The following is a 21,427-nucleotide window of genomic DNA, read 5'->3' on the forward strand; positions in this document are numbered from 1 at the left end:
ATCACCTCACACTTGACAGAAAGGCTATTATCAAAAAGATAAGAGTTAACAACAGCTGGCAAGGATGCAGACAAATAGGAACCCTTGTGCACTATTGGTGGGAATGTAAATTGGTACTGCCACCATGAAAAACAGTATAGAGGTTCCTCAAAAAATTAAAAATAGAACTATTATATGATCCAGCAATTCCATGTCTGGGTTTATCTCCAAAGGAGATGAAATCACTATCTCAAAGAGGTATCTGTAACCTCATTTTCATTGCAGCACTATCTACAATAGCCAAACATGGAAACAACCCAACTGTTCTTCAACAAATGAATGGATGAAGAAAATGTGACACGTTTAAACAATGGGATGTTATTCAGCTATTAAAAAGGAGGAAAACCTGCCATTTGCAACAACATGGATGGATCTTGAGGGCATTATGCTAAGTGAAATAAGTGAGGCAGAGAAAGAAAAATACTATATGATCTCACTGGTATGTGGAATCTAAAATAAACAAACAAAAACAGAAAAAAAAAAACAACTTCAAAGAAACTAAGAAAATATTGTTGATCACCAGAGGGTGGGATTTGTGGGAGTTGGGGGAAAAGGGTGAAGGTGGTCTAAAGTTATAAACTTCTAGTTATAAAATAAATAAATTCTGGGGGTGTAATGTACAGCATGGTGACTGTAGTTATCAATTCTGTATCGTGTATCTGAACAGCGTTAAGAAAATAGAACTTAAAAGTTCTCATTACAAGAAAAAATCTATAATTAGATAAAACGAGGGATGTTAACTAAAACTGTTGTAAACATTTCACAATATATACATATATCAAATAATTGTGTTGTGCATCTTAAACTTACACAATGTTATATGGCAATTATATCAGTAAAACCGTGGGGGAAAAATCAGATACGTAGCTTGTTTGAGACATGTAACAGCTAAAATTCAAATATAAGCCTGCCAACTTTCAAATTCCCTCCTGTTTCCATGCCAAGCTGCCTCCCCAGAATAAATATGTATCAAATATCCTAGCTATAGACAAATGCAGATAAGAAATAATAGTAAGATAGGCAATCATCTGACATGAGATATAAAGTAATACAACACATATATTCAAAGATATGGCTGGTACTCATCATCCTGTGTATGGAACTATTTGTTTAAAACCTGTTCCTCTCCTTTATTCTTTGGAAATCTAAGGCTAGGCTTCTTGTCCATCCACTGGCCCAAACTAGTTATTTCACCGTTGTTGTTTACAAGTTCTGTTTTTCATCCTACTGCTGCTCTGTGGCAGAATATGTCACCTTGTTTGTCTTGCCATGGCTTTTAAATTCTACTGCTCAGGTCCTCCAAGCTGATTCCTCTCTCTGTCCTTCTCCTCGGTGGCTTCATGATGGGCTTGATGCAAAAGACCCCTTATTCATTCACCTGGGATCCCCCCTCATGACTGCCATTCACTCAAGTTGAATCAGCACCGTTCTGAGGAATCTGCTCTCTCTACCCTCGATACTACTTATTCCCGATGGAGAGCTCCATAAATTAAGGGGACAATCTCGATAAAAGCTAATACTATTTCTAACTTGGGCTATTTCTTAAAAATAACTTTCTTAAGGGACACTAGCCTAGAGAAGGGGAAGGGACACATGTATTTTAAATATTTATAACATAAATCAATTAACACACATAAAACACTTAGAATACTGCCGGCACCTAGTAAGTGATCAGTAACTTTAATGCACCTGTTCTAAACAATTCTGTAAGGAATTAATTACGCACTATCATGTTCCAGGGGTACCTAACTTTATGGAACAGATGTGTTGCTGATAGGTTGACTTAAATCAACTATGGAAACCAAATCATGTTTTCCTACTGGCTCACTTAATAAAGGTGGAAATGTATCCCCCATGGAAAATCACTCATGAAAATGTACTAAAACATTTAAATAAAACAAGGTGATATTTGGAAACATTTATACTAATCAAAATAAGCCAGTAAGTATAAATAGTACATTAAGAACTCAAAATATTCTTCACTAAATTGCTCCCTTGGGGTTAATTAGAGTTGTTGATGTGATATACTTTTGAAGTTCTAAACTCTTTATCGTATAAGATGGGTTCATCCTTATCTGCAATTACCAAAGTAATACTTCATATTATTTCAATAAAGCGAAAATTTCTATAGAGAGTATTTCTATAAGCATGTTATAACAGCACTAATCAAGCATTAAATCTGCTATGTCTTACATTTAAAAAGGAGAGATATTTGTTATAATACACAGGAAAAATACCCAATACAAAATCAGAAAAGAATGAGCTTTTTGATGCTATTTGGTTTAAAAACAATCTTCTCAAACACCAGGAATTATGATGACCAATCATTTCAACATGACAAGCCTCCAACAAAATAAAAGGATTCCTCATAGAAACCTTTAGTAGTTTCAGTTATCTGTAAACAATTAAATAATTGTCTAAGAGTAAGAACACTGAGCCAGTTTCTTTAACCGTCACAGAACAAAAGATCTTTGAGGGTTGACTGTTGAAAGCCAAAACCAAAAAGAGATGGCTGTTGAACTGCAAGGAAGAGGCAAAATCCTGAACAGACATAGCCTGTTGTGACAGAAGGATAAAGGTAGCACACCCCACCTACTCATCTTTGTACAGGTGGTTATATGGCCATAGGCCAAGAAATAACTAAAAACCTCAAAAGCAGAGACAGACTGGGCATTTAATTTAGCAGTATAACTTAAGTCTTAAAAAGCATCTGTGGTAGAATATTTTTAAATTACAGAAACTAAACATGTGAAATAACAATAAATTTTCACAATTAAAATTAAAAATTAAAATATTTCAAAGGGTTCAAATGAACAACAACATGCCAATTTGATACCAAAACCACATAAAGCAAAGAAAAATTAAAAGTTTTAATACATTAGGCTTTTTCTTCTAAAGACCATCTATAGATATCAGAAGTTTGGGAATAATTTAAAAATCAGAGTTATACTTTTAAAATTTCACCCACACTAATATCACTTTTTTAAGGCGAAAAATAAGCTTATGTGACTCAGGATTCTGCTTCTCTCTGCTTAGGGTCAAAGATAATTTTAAATATGCAGAAACTATTGTTTTAACAATAACATTAACACTTCAAACTAACATTCTGTGCCACTCACATAACTTAATCCTTACTTATTTTTAATCAGTTGACAGAGCATAATCTTTCTCAAAGCTTCAAACTTTACAAAATAAGCCCTTCATAGAGCAAAACCTTGGAAAAATCATATTGTGGCCTTCCATATGGAAGCCTCATGAAGCAAAGAAAAAACAAAAACTCAAGAAAGAAAAAGTTCACCAACATCCATCCCCATAAGTCTTTTTGTCTTGTAAAACTGAAACTCTATACCCATTAAACAATAACTCCCCATTTTCCCCCCTCTCCCCAGGCCCTGGCAACCACCATTTTACTTTCCGTCTCTATGAATTTGACTACTCCAAGTACTTTCGTATAAGTGGAATCAAGTCTTTTTGTGACTTGCTTATTTCACTTAGCATAAAGTCCTCAAAGTTCATTAATTTTGTAGTGTAGAGCAATAAATTTAAAATGCACACACTTAAAACTGGCAACCAAATAGGGTGCAAACTTTCTATTTTGCCAAGTAAAGACATTTTTTTAAAAAGTTAAACTACCCTATAGTGTTTATGTATTTTTATATTTTAAAATGTTTTAAATTTTAATATTTTTATTACAATAAAAGATATATTTATATTTTAAAATATATAAATATTAAAATCGGATACAAAATAAAATATCTGATTTCTCTTTAAGTCTTCAGTGTTACTAAATGTAGTATTCAACAATGAATGGGGCTTCCCTGGTGGTGCAGTGGTTGAGAGTCTGCCTGCCAATGCAGGGGACACGGGTTCGAGCCCTGGTCTGGGAGGATCCCACATGCCGCGGAGCAACTGGGCCCGTGAGCCACAATTACTGAGCCTGCGCGTCTGGAGCCTGTGCTCCGCAACAAGAGAGGCCGCGATAGTGAGAGGCCCGCGCACCGTGATGAAGAGTGGCCCCCGCTTGCCGCAACTAGAGAAGGCCCTCGCACAGAAACGAAGACCCAACACAGCCATAAAGTAAAAAATAAATTAATTAATTAATTTTAAAAAAAAATTTAAAAAAAAAAACAATGAATGCACTTCAACAATGTTAGCAGCTATTATTATTATTAATAGGAGTAATTTATCACTCCATTCCTTGAATGTTTACATAATAACATTATAACCTAGAAGTCACATAAAATAAAAGCTTGATATTCTCACGGGAAAAGTAACTTTAAATGGATGATATCTGACACACACAGTTTCAAGTAGTCCTGAACTGAGCTGAACAGGTTATACTTGTAGGTATGTGATTCACTGTGTGCTTGACCATTTTATATTTCTGGAAGTGGATTTCCAACAGTGCAGGAGGGTTCTCTTTTCTCCACACCCTCTCCAGCATTTATTGCTTGTAGACTTTCTGATGGTGGCCATTCTGCCTGGTGTGAGGTGATACCTCATTGTAGCTTTGATTTCCATTTCTCCGATAATTAGTGATGTTGAGCATCTTTTCATGTGCTTTTTGGCCATCTTTATGTCTTCTTTGGTCTACGATAATCTTTAGAATTGAAGAGGTACAGGCAAAAATAGCAGAAAAATGGCTTTAACTGAATATTAGCCTAAATCGAGTAACATGCCAACTGATACAAACACAGAATATAATTAATAAGCAACAATAATAATCACAGTTGGATTTTCAATGTGTTCTATTTATAGCTAGTGGTTTACTCCCTGGGGGACAAAGTCCCACCCCCATAACAGCAACAACTGTTTTCTGAATGTGTTTACCAAAATAGCATGGTGAATGATGAGGAAATTCTGACAACCACAGAGCACATACTTTTCCAAAAATTTTCTTTTATTCCGCCTACATTGTTATTTTTAGTTTTATAAAACAATGACAGCAGTACAAACAATTAAGACTAAGCTATTATCTCTATACCTTTCAAAGACAGCAGTGGAGATAGCTGTAGCCAGCAAATAATATTTGCTAGTGAAGCAAAACTACCTGATTGGCCATTAGAACTGGAGAACCCATACAAAGTGACTCTGTGCTGCTGATCTGAATTAACTTATGAATGTCCAAGCTGAAAAAGAAACAGGGACTCTGATGGCAACTATTTATCTGCTACCATGGTAGGGGACTTTATTTATATAGTGGGTGTGTAAATCATATATACATTTACATATATATTATGTTTATATATTATGTGTATATTTAGGTTTATAAATATATACATATAATTCTTCCTTTTAAAATACAATTCTGCCATGTAGGACTATAGTGAAAAGTAAAAGAGTATCAGCAGAGAGGTATTGTTTTTGCTTCCTTAGTGGCTCTGGAGGCTGACGTCTGCCGGCGTGAAATCTCACAGGAAACACTGGCAAAAACTAATTCTATAACATATAACAGGTACCATATTTTGGCGCCTAGGATAAAAGGTATTGTTCGAACATGGGTCAAAACATCCTGGGAACAGAAAAAAAAAAGTCTTATATTTCAACTGTGTTGAAACTAGAAAGCTAAACTCAGATAATTTTCTAACCTGTGTAGGAAAGTAAATTGTTTGGGTCAAATAATGGTGTAATTACATAACGAAGAGAGAGGAGGTGTTTTAAATTGAAATGGAAAAGTAAAGCCTAAGCATTTATGCAATTACCCAACTCTGTTTTTTTTTTTTGTTTTGTTTTTTTTGGCCGCACCACGTGGCTTGTGGGATTCTATTTCCCTGACCAGGGATCTAACCCAGGCCCCTGGCAGTGAAAGCAGGGAGTCCCAACTGCTTGACTGCCAGGGAATTCCCAATTACCCACCATTTTCACTTCAACAAATCCTCTAAATGTGAGAGCTACAATTCCAATTAGCATTATAATAATCAAGTAAGTAAAATCCAATGCCTATCTCTCCCCTTCGGCGATTATATTCTAAAGCAGGGCCAAGACAAAATACCATATATCAGAGATAAAATGAGGAGACCAGGGACTTCCCTAGAGGTCCAGTGGTTAGGACTCAGTGCTTCCACTGCAGGAGGCACGGGTTCGATCCCTGCTTGGGGAACTAAGATCCTAAATGCCACGTCGTGCAGCATACGCCCCCCCAAAAAAATGAGGGGACCAGTAGGTGCCTAATGTAAAGTCACTAGCTATCAAGCCAACCACCAAAACCTCCAAGAGGAAAGCTTTTCCCACTCAAGCCTCAGGTGCACAATGGTTTGTTTAGTGTACAGCATTCTCCTTCATACATATTACACCTATTTCCTTGAATGATTGTAAGAACCCCTACTGATTCAATAAAAGCTCTTTTTCTTTCTTTTCTGGGACAAGGAGTGATAAAAGCTATCCCAATTAAATATAGAATTTAATCCTTTCTAAAGAATCATGCTGTTTTCAGAAACATTAGGATGAAAGAAGAAAAAATGTACCTCAAATGGAAGAAATATTTCAATTCAAAAACTCGAATGGGAACACTAAAGGAGAATGTTTTACAGACAAGCCATATACCAGTTAAGGAGAACTTCCTTCCCAAGAGATGGGGATACGCATGGAGTATATGATCCTAAAGAAGCCACCCTTTGATGGAGGCAAAAGTGAATCATAAGAAGCCTCTGGCTCCCCAGTAGGGCTAGTCATACAGGCAGACACAAAGGTATGAAATGTTACTTTTTTTTTTTTTAATTTTATTTATTTATTTATTTATTTAGGGCTGTGTTGGGTCTTCGTTTCTGTGCGAGGGCTTTCTCTAGTTGCGGCAAGCGGGGGCCACTCTTCATTGCGATGCGCGGGCCTCTCACTATCGCGGCCTCTCCCGTTGCGGAGCACAGGCTCCAGACACGCAGGCTCAGTAGTTGTGGCTCACGGGCCTAGTTGCTCCACGGCATGTGGGAGCTTCCCAGACCAGGGCTCGAACCCGTGACCCCTGCATTAGCAGGCAGGTTCTCAACCACTGCGCCACCAGGGAAGCCCTGGAACGTTACCTTTGTTTAAAAGAATCAACTGATGCAATACAGTAAGATAGTTTATCCAAATGTTGGAGATCAGACCAGGTACCTGAGTGCCCACAACTCCCAAAGAGTACAAAACAAATGATAGGAAATGCTGTTTATTAGTATTTCCCAGAGTAGATTTCTTACCTACCTTTAAATGTTTATTTTGTTGGCTTCCAACAGATCCTACTGGAAAATTCTTTCTTATATTTCCAAATATCTCCTGTCCTATTTAACTTTTTTTTCTACATTAAATAGGGAAAACTGGTTCATTTTAAAATTTATCAAGATAAAATCATTCTAATTTGGCTTAGTAATTCCATTTCCAGGGGCTCTAGAGGTTGCTGATGAGAGTACAAATGAGTATAACTTTTCTGAAGACAAATCTGCTAATATGTGTTAAAAAGCCTCACAATGTTCCCCAATAACTCGATTTCCAAACTAATAAACATCTTATTTTAAATTGTTCAATTTGTATACAGTGTGCAAAGAAATAATCTTTCAAGTACAGATTTTTTTTTTAATATCTTTATTGGGGTATAATAGCTTTACAATGTTGTGTTAGCTTCTGCTGTATATTAAAGTGAATCTGCTATATGTATAAATAATCCCCATATCCCCTCCCTCTTGCATCTCCCTCCCACCATCCCTATCCCACCCCTCTAGATAGTCACAAAGCACTGAGCAGATCTCCCTGTGCTACGCAGCTGCTTCCCACTAGCTATCTATTTTACATTTGGTAGTGTATATATGTCCATGCCACTCTCTCACTTCATCCCAGCTTACCCTTCCCCCTCCCCGTGTCCTGAAGTCCATTCTCTACGTCTGCATCTTTACTCCTGTCCCTCCCCTAGGTTCATCAGAACCATCTTTTTTTTAGATTCCATATATATGTGTTAGCATCAAGTACAGATTCTTAAAAACACAACACTATTGCTGACATAATAATAATAGTAGGCTAACAGTTGCACGAGGCTTACTGTCTGCAAGGCACTAAGCACTCTAGATGTATTAAATCACTTTTAATCCTTAGAGCAACCTTGTGAGGTTTATGTTTTTATCGACCTTCTTTTACACATGAAGAAACTGAGGCAGAATGAGGCTAAGTAACTTAGTAAAGGCTACTAATTAGGTGTGAGGCTAGGATTTGAAACCAAGAAGCCCTAGATCATCCAACTTCGATATACAAAGTCAAAATTTGCTAGACTAATATACACGATTTTACTGATGTTCTGATATCCATTACCAAATATCATATCCTAAGGCATCTAAATTCCACCATAATAAAAGAAAAATATTAAAGGCAACTAAAACATATATAACACATGGTAAATTCTCAAAGAAACTACTGAGTAAGCCCCTTCTCAGGCGGAGACTGCGGGTGGCGGAGGGGGGAAACTCGGGGCCACGGAGGAGAGCGCAGCCACAGGGGTGCGGAGGGCAGAGCGGAGAGATTCCCGCACGGAGGATCGGCGCCGAGCAGCACTCACTCACCAGCCCGAGAGCAGCACTCACCAGCCCGAGAGGCTTGTCTGCTCACCCGCCGGGGCGGGCGGGGGCTGGGAGCTGAGGCTCGGGCTTCGGTCGGATCCCAGGGAGAGGACTGGGGTTGGCGGCGTGAACACAGCCTGAAGGGGTTAGCGCACCACAGCTGGCCTGGAGGGAGTCCGGGGAAAAAGTCTGCAGCTGCCGAAGAGGCAAGAGACTTTTTCTTGCCTCTTTGTTTCCTGGTGCGTGAGGAGAGGGGATTCAGAGCGCCGCCTAAACGAGCTCCAGAGACGGGCGTGAGCCGCGGCGATCAGCACGGACCCCAGAGACGGGCATGAGACGCTAAGGCTGCTGCTGCCGCCATCAAGAAGCCTGTGTGCGAGCCAAGGTCACTCTCCACACCTCCCCTCCCGGGAGCCTGTGCAGCCCGCCACTGCCAGGCTCCCGTGATCCAGGGACAACTTCCCCGGGAGAACACGCGGCGCCTCAGGCTGGTGCAACGTCACGCCGGCCTCTGCCGCCGCAGGCTCGCCCCGCCTCCTCCGTACCGCTCCCTCCCCCCGGCCTGAGTGAGCCACAGCCCCCGAATCAGCTGCTACTTTAACCCCGTCCTGTCTGCACGAAGAACAGACGCCCTCAGGCGACCTACACACAGAGGCGGGGCCGAATCCAAAGCTGAACCCCGGGAGCTGTGCGAACAAAGAAGAGAAAGGGAAATCTCTCCCAGCAGCCTCAGGAGCAGCGGATTAAATCTCCACAATCAACTGGATGTACCCTGCATCTGTGGAATACCTGAATAGACAACGAATAATCCCAAATTGAGGAGGTGGACATTGGGAGCAACAATATATATATATTTTTTCCCTTTTTCTCTTTTTGCGAGCGTGTATGTGTATGCTTCTGTCTGTGATTTTGTCTGTATAGCTTTGCTTTTACCATTTGTCCTAGGGTTCTGTCTGTCCGTTTTTTTAATTTGTTTTTTTTTTTTTTACGCAAAATAATTTTTTTTCTTAATAATTTTTTTTCTTTTAGTGACTTTATTTTATTTTATCTTCTTCTTTCTTTCTTTTTTTTCTCCCTTTTATTCTGAGGCGTGTGGAGGACAGGCTCTTGGTGCTCCACCCAGGCATCAGGGCTGTGCCACTGAGGTGGGAAAGCCAAGTTCAGGCCACTGGTCCACAAGAGACCTCCCAGCTCCACGTAATATCAAACGGTGAAAATCTCCCAGAAATCTCCATCTCAACGCCAAGACCCAGCTCCACTCAACGACCAGCAAGCTACAGTGCAGGACACCCTATGCCAAACAACTAGCAAGACAGGAACACAACACCATCCATTAGCACAGAGGCTGCCTAAAATCATAATAAGGCCACAGACATCCCAAAACACACCACGAGACGTGGACCTGCCCACCAGTAAGACAAGATCCAGCCTCCTCCACCAGAACTCAGGCACTAGTTCCCTCCACCAGGAAGCCTACACAACCCACTGAACCAACCTTAGCCACTGGGGGCAGACACCAAAAAAAACGGGAACTATGAACCTGAAGACTGTGAAAAGGAGACCCCAAACACAGTAAGTTAAGCAAACTGAAAAGACAGAGAAACACATAGCAGATGAAGGAACAAGGCAAAAACCCACCAAACCTCACAAATGAAGAGGAAATAGGCAGTCTACCTGAAAAAGAATTCAGAATGATAGTAAAGATCCAAAATCTTGGAAGTAGAATGGAAAAAATACAAGAAACGTTTAACAAGGACCTAGAAGAACCAAAGAGCAAACAAAGAGAGATGAACAACACAATAAATGAAATTAAAAATTCTCTAGAAGGAATCAATAGCAGAATAACTGAGGCAGAAGAACGGATAAGTGACCTGGAAGATAAAATAGTGGAAATAACTACTGCAGAGCAGAATAAAGAAAAAAGAATTGAGGACAGTCTCAGAGACCTCTGGGACAACATTAAACTCACCAACATTCGAATTATAAGGGTCCCAGAAGAAGAAGAGAAAAAGAAAGGGACTGAGAAAATATTTGAAGAGATTATAGTTGAAAACTTCCCTACTATGGGAAAGGAAATAGTTAATCAAGTCCAGGAAGCACAGAGAGTCCCATACAGGATAAATCCAAGGGGAAACACGCCAAGACACATATTAATCAAACTATCAAAAATTAAATACAAAGAACAAATATTAAAAGCAGCAAGGGAAAAACAACAAGTAACACATAAGGCAATCCCCATAAGGTTAACAGCTGATCTTTCAGCAGACACTCTGCAAGCCAGAAGGGAGTGGCAGGACATATTTAAAGTGATGAAAGAGAAAAACCTACAACCAAGATTACTCTAGCCAGCAAGGATCTCATTCAGATTTGACAGAGAAATTAAAAGCTTTACAGACAAGCAAAAGCTAAGAGAATTCAGCACCACCAAATCAGCTTTACAACAAATGCTAAAGGAACTTCTCTAGGCAGGAAACACAAGAGAAGGAAAAGACCTACAATAATAAATCCAAAACAATTAAGAAAATGGTAACAGGAACATACATATCAATAATTACCTTAAATGTAAATGTATTAAATGCTCCAACCAAAAGACAGAGACTGGCTGAAAGGATACAAAAACAAGACCCGTATATATGCTGTCTACAAGACACCCACTTCAGACCTAGGGACACATACAGACTGAAAGTGAGGGGGTGGACAAAGATATTTCATGCAAATGGAAATCAAAAGAAAGCAGGAGTAGCAATTCTCATATCAGACAAAATAGACTTTAAAACAAAGACTATTACAAGAGACAAAGAAGGACACTACATAATGATCATGGGATCTATCCAAGAAGATATAACAATTGTAAATATTTATGCACCCAACATAGGAGTACCTCAATACATAAGGCAAATACTAACAGCCATAAAAGGGGAAATCGACAGTAACACCATCATAGCAGGGGACTTTAACACCCCACTTTCACCAATGGACAGATCGTCCAAAATGAAAATAAATAAGGAAACACAAGCTTTAAATGATACATTAAACAAGATGGACTTAATTGATATTTATAGGACATTCCATCCAAAAACAATACAATACACTTTCTTCTCAAGTGCTCATGGAACATTCTCCAGGATAGATCATATCTTGGGTCACAAATCAAGCCTTGGTAAATTGAAGAAAATTGAAATCGTATCAAGTATGTTTTCCAACCACAACGCTACGAGACTAGATATCAGTTACAGGAAAAAATGTGTAAGAAATACAAACACATGGAGGCTAAACAACACACTACTTAATAACCAAGAGATCACTGAAGAAATCAAAGAGGAAGTCAAAAAATACCTAGAAACAAATGACAATGAACACACAATGACCCAAAGAGGGTCCCTAAGAGGGAAGTTTATAACTATACAAGCCTACCTTAAGAAACAAGAAACATCTCAAATACACAACCTAACCTTACACCTACAGCAATTAGAGAAAGAAGAACAAAAAACCCCCAAAGTTAGCAGAAGGAAAAAAATCATGCAGACCAGATCAGAAATAAATGAAAAAGAAATGAAAGAAACGATAGCAAAGATCAGTAAAACTAAAAGCTGGTTCTTTGAGAAGATAAACAAAATTGATAAACCATTAGCCAGACTTATCAAGAATAAAGGGGAGAAGACTCAAATCGATAGAATTAGAAATGAAAAAGGAGAAGTAACAACGGACACTGCAGAAATACAAAGGATCATGAGAGATGACTACAAGCAACTCTATGCCGATAAAATGGACAACCTGGAAGAAATGGACAAATTCTTAGAAATGCACAACCTTCCGAGACTGAACCAGGAAGAAATAGAAAATATGAACAGACCAATCACAAGCACTGAAATTGAGACTGTGATTAAAAATCTTCCAACAAACAAAAGCCAAGGGCCAGATGGCTTCACAGGCGAATTCTATCAAACATTTAGAGAAGAGCTAACATCTATCCTTCTCAAACTCTTCCAAAATATAGCAGAGGGAGGAACACTCCCAAACTCATTCTATGAGGCCACCATCACTCTGATACCAAAACCAGACAAAGATGTCACAAAGAAAGAAAACTACAGGCCAATATCACTGATGAACATAGATGTAAAAATACTCAACAAAATACTAGCAAACAGAATCCAACAGCACATTAAAAGGAGCATACACCAGGATCAAGTGGGGTTTATCTCAGGAATGCAAGGATTCTTCAATATATGCAAATCAATCAACGTGATACACCATATTAACAAATTGAAGGAGAAAAACCACATGATCATCTCAACAGATGCAGAGAAAGCTTTTGACAAAATTCAACACCCATTTATGATAAAAACCTTCCAGAAAGTAGGCATAGAGGGAACTTTCCTCAACATAATAAAGGCCATACATGACAAACCCACAGCCAACATCATCCTCAATGGTGAAAAACTGAAACCATTTCCACTAAGATCAGGAACAAGACAAGGTTGCCCACTCTCACCACTATTATTCAACATTTTTTTGGAAGTTTTAGCCACAGCAATCAGAGAAGAAAAAGAACTAAAAGGAATCCAAATCGGAAAAGAAGAAGTAAAGCTGTCACTGTTTGCAGATGACAAGATACTATACATAGAGAATCCTAAAGATGCTACCAGAAAACTCCTAGAGCTAATCAATGAATTTGGTAAAGTAGCAGGATATCAAATTAATGCACAGAAATCTCTTGCATTCCTATACACTAATGATGAAAAATCTGAAAGTGAAATTAAGGAAACACTCCCATTTACCATTGCAACATAAAGAATAAAATATCTAGGAATAAACCTACCTAAGGAGACAAAAGATCTGTATGCAGAAAATTATAAGACACAATTATAAGACATTATTAAAATTATAAGACACAATTATAAGACATTATTAAACATGATACAAACAGATGGAGAGATATACCATGTTCTTGGATTGGAAGAATCAACATTGTGAAAATAACTCTACTACCCAAAGCAATCTACAGATTCAATGAAATCCCTATCAAACTACCACTGGCATTTTTCACAGAACTAGAACAAAAAATTTCACAATTTGTATGGAAAGACAAAAGACCCCGAACAGCCAAAGCAATGTTGAGAAAGAAAAACAGAGCTGGAGGAATCAGGCTCCCTGACTTCAGACTATACTACAAAGCTACAGTAATCAAGACAGTATGGTACTGGCACAAAAACAGAGATATAGATCAATGGAACAGGATAGAAAGCCCAGAGATAAACCCAAGCACATATGGTCACCTTATCTTTGATAAAGGAGGCAAGAATATACAGTGGAGAAGAGACAGCCTCTTCAATAAGTGGTGCTGGGAAAACTGGACAGCTACATGTAAAAGATTGAAATTAGAACACTCCCTAACACCATACACAAAAATAAACTCAAAATGGATTAAAGACCTAAATGTAAGGCCAGACTCCATCAAACTCTTAGAGAAAACTATAGGCAGAACACTCTATGATATAAATCACAGCAAGATTCTTTTTGACCCACCTCCTAGAGAAATAGAAATAAAAACAAAAATAAACAAATGGGACCTAATGCAACTTAAAAACTTTTGCACAGCAAAGGAAACCATAAACAACACAAAAAGTCAACCCTCAAATGAGAGAAAATATTTGCAAATGAAGCAAGTGACAAAGGATTAATCTCCAAAGCATACAAGCAACTCATGCAGCTCAATATCAAAAAAACAAACAACCCAATCAAAAAATGGGCAGAAGACCTAAACAGACATTTCTCCAAAGAAGATATACAGATTGCCAACAAACACATGAAAGAATGCTCAACATCATTAATCATTAGAGAAATGCAAATCAAAACTACAATGAGATATCATCTCACACCGGTCAGAATGGCCATCATCAAAAAATCTAGAAACAATAAATGCTGGAGAGGGTGTGGAGAAAAGGGAACCCTCTTGCACTGTTGGTGGGAATGTCAATTGATACAGCCACTATGGAGAACAGTACGGAGGTTCCTTAAAAAACTAAAAATAGAACTACTGTATGACCCAGCAATCCCATTACTGGGCATATACCCTGAGAAAACCATAATTCAAAAAGAGTCATGTACCACAATGTTCATTGCAGCTCTATTTACAATAGCCAGGACATGGAAGCAACCTAAGTGTCCATCGACAGATGAATGGATAAAGAAGATGTGGCACATATATACAGTGGAATATTACTCAGCCATAAAAAGGAACGAAATTGAGTTATTTGTAGTGAGGTGGATGGACCTAGAGTCTGTCATACAGAGTGAAGTAAGTCAGAAAGAGAAAAACAAATACCATATGCTAACACATATATATGGAATCTAAAAAAAAAAAAAAAATTGTCAGAAGAACCTATGGGCGAGACGGGAATAAAGATGCAGACCTACTAGAGAATGGACTTGAGGATACAGGGAGGGGGAAGGGTAAGCTGGGACAAAGTGAGACAGTGGCATGGACATATATACACTATGAAACGTAAAATAGATAGCTAGTGGGAAACAGCCGCATAGCACAGGGAGATCAGCTCGGTGCTTTTTGACCACCTAGAGGGGTGGGATGGGGAGGGTGGGAGGGAGGGAGATGCAAGAGGGAAGAGATATGGGGACATATGTATATGTATAACTGAATCACTTTGTTATAAGGCAGAAACTAACACACCATTGTAAAGCAGTTATACTCCAACAATGACGTTAAAAAAATAATAATAAAATTTAAAGAAAAATAAAAATAAAAAATCATTAAAATATGTTCCTTTTATGTTAATTAGACTAAAAAAAAAAAAAAAGAAACTATTTACATTTTTGGATCTTTTAACTGCCGAGAAAATAAACATTTTTTTTTTGTCCTTATTTCAAGAAAAGTAGCTCGTTAGCTACAAAAATGTTAACCTACAACAGCTGTAGACGCTTCAAAGTCACAACTCATCAGACGCATCCCCCAATGGAACACGTACTACAGGAACAAGCGCATCTATTTCTTTTCTACTGTAAAGCCATTTAACTTGCCACAGAATAGCTGCAGTTTAAGCTGAGTTTCTAGATATGATTGCCTTGGTGGTGCTGCTGCCTTTTTATTTCTAAGAGAAGATATTTTTATAATATGCACATTTATTACATGTGTTGTAAGCTAATGACTGAAATTCAGCAAATCAAACAGCCTTTGAAACACGATCATCCTTTTGATTTATTTCAAGGCTCTTCTTTTCCCACTGCCATTTCTTGAGGGCATCTCCAAACTAATGACACAGCTACTCAACAAATTCACAACCAAATAATGCACGTGTGGCCTGTCCAAGGGCAATCTAACCTCACCTTACCTTTCCATTATACAGAAGGAAAAGGAGGCCAGAGCGGGATCCCACGGGGTATCTTTTCAACGCTCAGAAGAAGGAAGGAAGGAGAGAAGGGTGTGAACTCGAAGCTCACAAAGCGTTCCCTCTCCCAGCCTCCTTGCAGGTAGTACAAGCTCTGTTTTTCAGAGAAAACTGAAGTTGAAAACGGTTTACAGGACACAGACTAATTAAAAGCCAGAAGTAATGTTTGCACCCACCTCTTTACTTTTAAGAATACTCAAGGGGTTGGGTGTTTTGGTTTTTTTTTTTAGTGGGTAGGAGGAGGCCCTGTTTAATTGCTGAATAGGTATTATTTTAATGAGTAAGTATATTAATAATCTTAATAGCTTTATTGAGGTAAAACTGACATACAATATACTGCACATATTTAAAATGTGCAATTTGCTGAGTGTTAACATATAAATACATCAACCCCAAAGGTTTCTTGTGTCTCTCTGTCATCTTTCCCTCCAGTCCCTTTGTCACCTCCCCACCCCAGTGCCCAGTATCTAGTACCTGTTCTTTCTTTCACTATAAATTGGTATTCACGATAAATTAGTTTTGTAGAAATTTATATAAATGAAACATAGAGTATGTACTCCTTTTTGTCTGGCTTTTTTCATCCATATTGCGGAGTGTATCAAGAGCTCACTGCTTTTTATTACTGAGCACTAGTCTATAGATTCCATGCCTTGCCAAACTCGTCCCAGGGAGGCCATGAGAGCCGGGGGCAAAAGAGGGAGACAGGAAGGCTGAACAAGAGAGAAAGGACTTGCTTTTTCTCGTTTGCCTCCTGTCCCTGTTAGTGGCACATGTTTCTAACCCCAAAAGGGAGAGTTGAACATCAGCACTCTTAACCAATGAGCTAATAAGGCCTTCATGATTACTCCAGGCATTTATTACTTGGCTGCTTCAGGTAAAAGAAACTTAAAACGGTTCAGGAATTAAGAACAATGACATGTGTTGCTTACTTGTAGCCGAGATAAAGATAAGCTTAGGGTAAAAGCAGAGAGGGGAGAAAAAAGATCTTTGCTATAAGAGGCCCTCTCTGCCTCTATAACCCAAATAAGCTAAAAGTCTGGTTACGTGGACTCCAGCAGGGTTAATACAAAAACCAAGCAAACAAACAAAAAGCCAAGTTGTGAAAGCCAAGCTAAGGTTTGTGAAAAGAGAGGCTGGGAAGTTAGATTCCACTGGGGATGAGACTGGAGCCTAGAAGACACCTAACCCCACCCCCAGAGCTGTCCGTCCAGCACCTCCAGCCACTAGGCCTGCCCTTGCCTAACAAAGAAGATAATACACTTCATTGTGAAAACGTATTTGAAATGCAGCCTAAGGGCAAGGAGCCAGCAGAGGCCAAGATGGGGCAGTGGCCTTTAAATTAAGGTCCCAGGGCCTGGGTGGAGGCTTCATGCCCTAAGAGGCTCAGAAAGGATGACTCTGGTTACTGCAAATGCACCTGACCATAAACAGACCAGTAGTCTACTTAGATTTTAAGGGAGCTAATCTGCCAAAGAAACCACAAAACCTGCTGAATGTCTATGTCAACGGTTCTAAAACTCGGTAGATCCAATGCTCCAGGAGGTGCTGTGAACAGACAGGTTGCGGGAGCCCCTATTCTGATTCAGCAGGTCTGGGGTGACAGCCAAGAACCTGCTGTCCAGGTCACACCAGTGCTGCCAGTCCTGAGACCACACGGAAAACCACTGCTCTGAAGCAACCTTCCTGTCAACGTCATGTCCACTGTAGGACAGCTGCTAGAAGCTGCAGTTCCCAAATGGACAGTCCTTCCCAGAGGCCATCCCAGATGTGCTATGGAAGACAAGGAAAAAGGAGACACGCGCAGAGGTAAAAATCGCTTGCTGTCAAATACACTGACTAAGAAACTAACTTCCTGCCGGTATAGGGAGTACTCGCCATTCCTGGACTATGAAAGAGTGGCCCATGTGTGTAGTTTTCCACCATCTTCCTTTAAAAATGGGAACTTTTATCGCTGTCATCCTGCTCTTGCTCCAGCATTATGAACAGACATACAGAAGTTATTCTTCAGCCTTAGGTGGCAAGACCATGAGGGGTTCCATCAGACCCGAGAAAGAGGACCTGGTCTTGGAACTGGATAAGACTTTGAAATGTCCTTGTTTTGGGAGGTGGTGAGGGTGTTTCGTTGAAGGGCAAATTTTAGTTAAGAACATGTATAAGAGGAAGTCTGGGAGTGCAAAGGGTGAACTATAGGGCATCTTGTTAGATTTCCGCCCTGGACTTATGCCCACTCCCCTTCCTCAAAGAACATTGGTTTTGTTCAGGAATCGATTCCTCCCTCATGTCATCCATAAAACCCAAGAGAAACCAGCTCTAGCACCAATTTTAGGGTAGGGCATGATTACAGAGAAATCCCTTTTCCTTTTCCAATAAATAAGTTCAGGAACTCAGAACTAAGGCAATCAGCACATGGCATTCTTATGGAAACTGGAATTAGTTCAGAAATGTACAAGGATAAAATTCATATCAATAAAATGCACTGAGACTTTGGGGAAAAGATTTTGTTCTTAAAAACAGCTCCTTTCTTTTAGAGATAATGAAATACAGGTTTGCACTCAAGACCGTTTGAGGGTCTGAAAGCCAGAGGAAGGTTGCCAAAAATAACACAGAAAAATGCAAACAAAAACCACTGGATTAAGGTGTATCTCTTAACTTTGCATTATGCAAGTCATTATATTTCATTATCATTAAGTTATTTATGATCTGCAGTTGAAATATATGGATGCAAATAACCAATATATGCACCAAAATCCATTAAGAGCTTCAAAGAACCAATTAAATGGTGTCTGCCACAATAATTTTATACCTTCCTTAACATGAACAGTTTTCTTTGCATTTGCAATTTTTCTAGGTGCCAACTTTGAGAAATGCCTTATATTGGGAGATATGAGGTTTACAAGATGGATAGTCCCTGCCTTCAAACTAGGAAAGAATTACAGCACAGACATATTATCAAAACTCTCCAAAGATTATTTGGGGAATTTGCAAGGTTTCAGAATTTGGAGTGTTTCTAAGACTCCAGGATCATACTCCCTCGCCACCCCACACACACAAAGAAGAAAATCAGAGTTAGAAAGAACGTCAGAAAGTACACCCTTCTAGATCAATCCTCTCATTTTACAAATAAGAAACGAAGACCCAGTGATTCAGCTAATTAATTTGAAGAAGAAGAAAAAAAAAAGCATATTTCCTAAAATGCAGTTTAACTGTACTGCTTGTTGTCAACCTTTTCTCCTGCCCAAAGACAATACTGAGATGGGCCCCAGTCCCATCAACAACAGAAATCCTGACGGGAGAAGAGGAAAGGTGGATTGAGGTAGCCTCACCACTGACGCTGGGGGAGACAACTTCTTGTACCGCAGCCTTATTATATTAGATGTCATATGCAATTTTCTTTAGTTTGTTTTGGGTTTTTAAATTTGGTCCCAAAATATATGATTCTAAAATTCATTTATTAAAAAAAAAAATCTTCTATGGCACAATTTCTCTGCCTTAGGAAATAAAATATAATGAACAGAAGAATACTGAATAGTATCTCAAATTATCATGCTCGACTTCATATAATCATTGTCAAGTGCTACAGGGATATAAGACAAAAGATATTGTTGGACTTTTCTTTGTCATTGGGTTTCGTTTATTTGTTTGGAGAAAGTGAAAAGGGAGTCATACCTCTACAATCAATCAATTAATTTATTTTTGTTAGCCCTCATTCTAAAGTTATGTGAAAAAATGTTCAGCTATGATAATGTCATTGGTTGATAATAATCCATTTTAAAGTAAAGAATAACAAAACTACTGTTAAAATATTTACATAAATTCATTATCAAATTCACATTAAAAACAGTTTATCCATATACTTAAAGGTACACAGTAGTATTTGTTGACCCACAGTCTCTTCCATGAATCTGAGAAATCAAAATCATTAATGTCAGTCCACTTCCATACTCTCAGTATAGAAGGACCTGAGATAAAATACTTGATGTTACTTTTTGTGTTTTGTCATCTCAGTCTTTTGGTGAGCTTGAAAAATAATTCTGTTCTTCAGGACTACTTGAACACAAGAGTCTACCTAGCCCTACGGTTACCTATTTTGATGTTAACTTATATGACTAAAGTTGAAAGGTAATGCCGTGCATTTCATCTTCCCAAGGAAGTTTTGGTGGAATGAGGAAACAAGTAGGTGGCCTAATAAAACTAATATTTGTAATACAATATTCATTGTATTAGGTATGTAGGAATTAAACCTGATAAGGACTAAATACTAGGACAATGGCTCACTTTGAGGCTTTGATGAAATCTCATAATTAAATCTCAAGAAAAATGTACACAATACAAAATTCTGTAGACGGTGGTAATAAAATGGTATAGCCACTGTGGAAAACAGTATGCTGGTTCCTGAAAGAATTAAACACAGAATTACTATATGATCCAGCGATTCCACTTCTGGGTATATATACAAAAGAACTGAAAGCAGAAACTTAAACAGATATGGGTACACCAATGTTTATAGTAGTATTATTCACAACAGTCAAAAGGTAGAACAACCCAAATGTCCATCAACGGGTGAATACATAAACATACAACAGAATGTTATTCAGCCTTAAAAAATAAAACTCTGACACATGCTACAACATGGATGAACCAGAAGGACAAATGTTGTATGATTCCACTTATTTGAGGTACCTAGAGTAGTCAAGTTCATAAACACAGAAAGTTGAATGGTGGTTGCCAGGGGCTTGGGGCAGGTGAGGGGATGGAGAGTCATTGTTTAATGGGTACAGAGTTTCAGGTTGGGATGATCAAAAAGTTCTAGAGATGGACAATGGTGATGATTACACAAAAATATGAATGTGCTTAATGCCACTGAACTGTACACTTAAAAATGGCTAAAATGGTTAATTTTATGTTATATACACCTTACTACAATTTAAAAAAAGAGTAAAAAATTGATTAATGATAACAATGCACCATGAAAGCTTCAAAAACAAAGTAAAATTCTACAGACAATTTCAAGAGTTCACAGATTACCTAAAGACCAACAATGAATCCCAAGTTATAAACTCCTGCTAAATTTCAACACAAATATAATGAAACAGGCACCATAGTACTTTTTATAGAAATTAGCTTTCCGTGATCCCTATAATGATTGCCAAGAAAATCCCACGCCTAAATATAATAAAGATGTATTAAAACAGCAGAAAGTTTTCTCCTACTCTGAAGTTGTCTTTCCCACACAAAAATAGAGCAGCAGCAATTCCACATTTGTTGTTTGTGTTTCATCACTGTTTTCAGACAGAACAAGAGATCTGCTGCCTACACACCATTTCTCAGCATCAACACCCATTTTCTTATGCAATTTTAAGTTCTGTTGGCAGGTTAAAGACATTTTTTCCAACCACAAACAAAAACTTCTTTTGATACTCTAGTGAATGTTCAAGGAAATGTTCCCAATAAAAAAAGACTATTTAAAAC

The 21,427-nt window shown here is 38.5% G+C and overlaps 1 protein-coding gene across 4 annotated transcripts in view; it reads right to left on the reverse strand.

The window, feature by feature from the left end:
* The window catches only part of CDKAL1 (CDK5 regulatory subunit associated protein 1 like 1), a 650,586-nt gene that overhangs the window by 371,536 nt on the left and 257,623 nt on the right, over positions 1–21,427 (reverse strand). The gene's annotated exons all lie outside the window — the stretch shown is intronic.

Source organism: Eschrichtius robustus, chromosome 12, assembly GCF_028021215.1.
Source record: "Eschrichtius robustus isolate mEscRob2 chromosome 12, mEscRob2.pri, whole genome shotgun sequence".
NCBI classification, from domain to species: Eukaryota; Metazoa; Chordata; class Mammalia; order Artiodactyla; family Eschrichtiidae; genus Eschrichtius; species Eschrichtius robustus.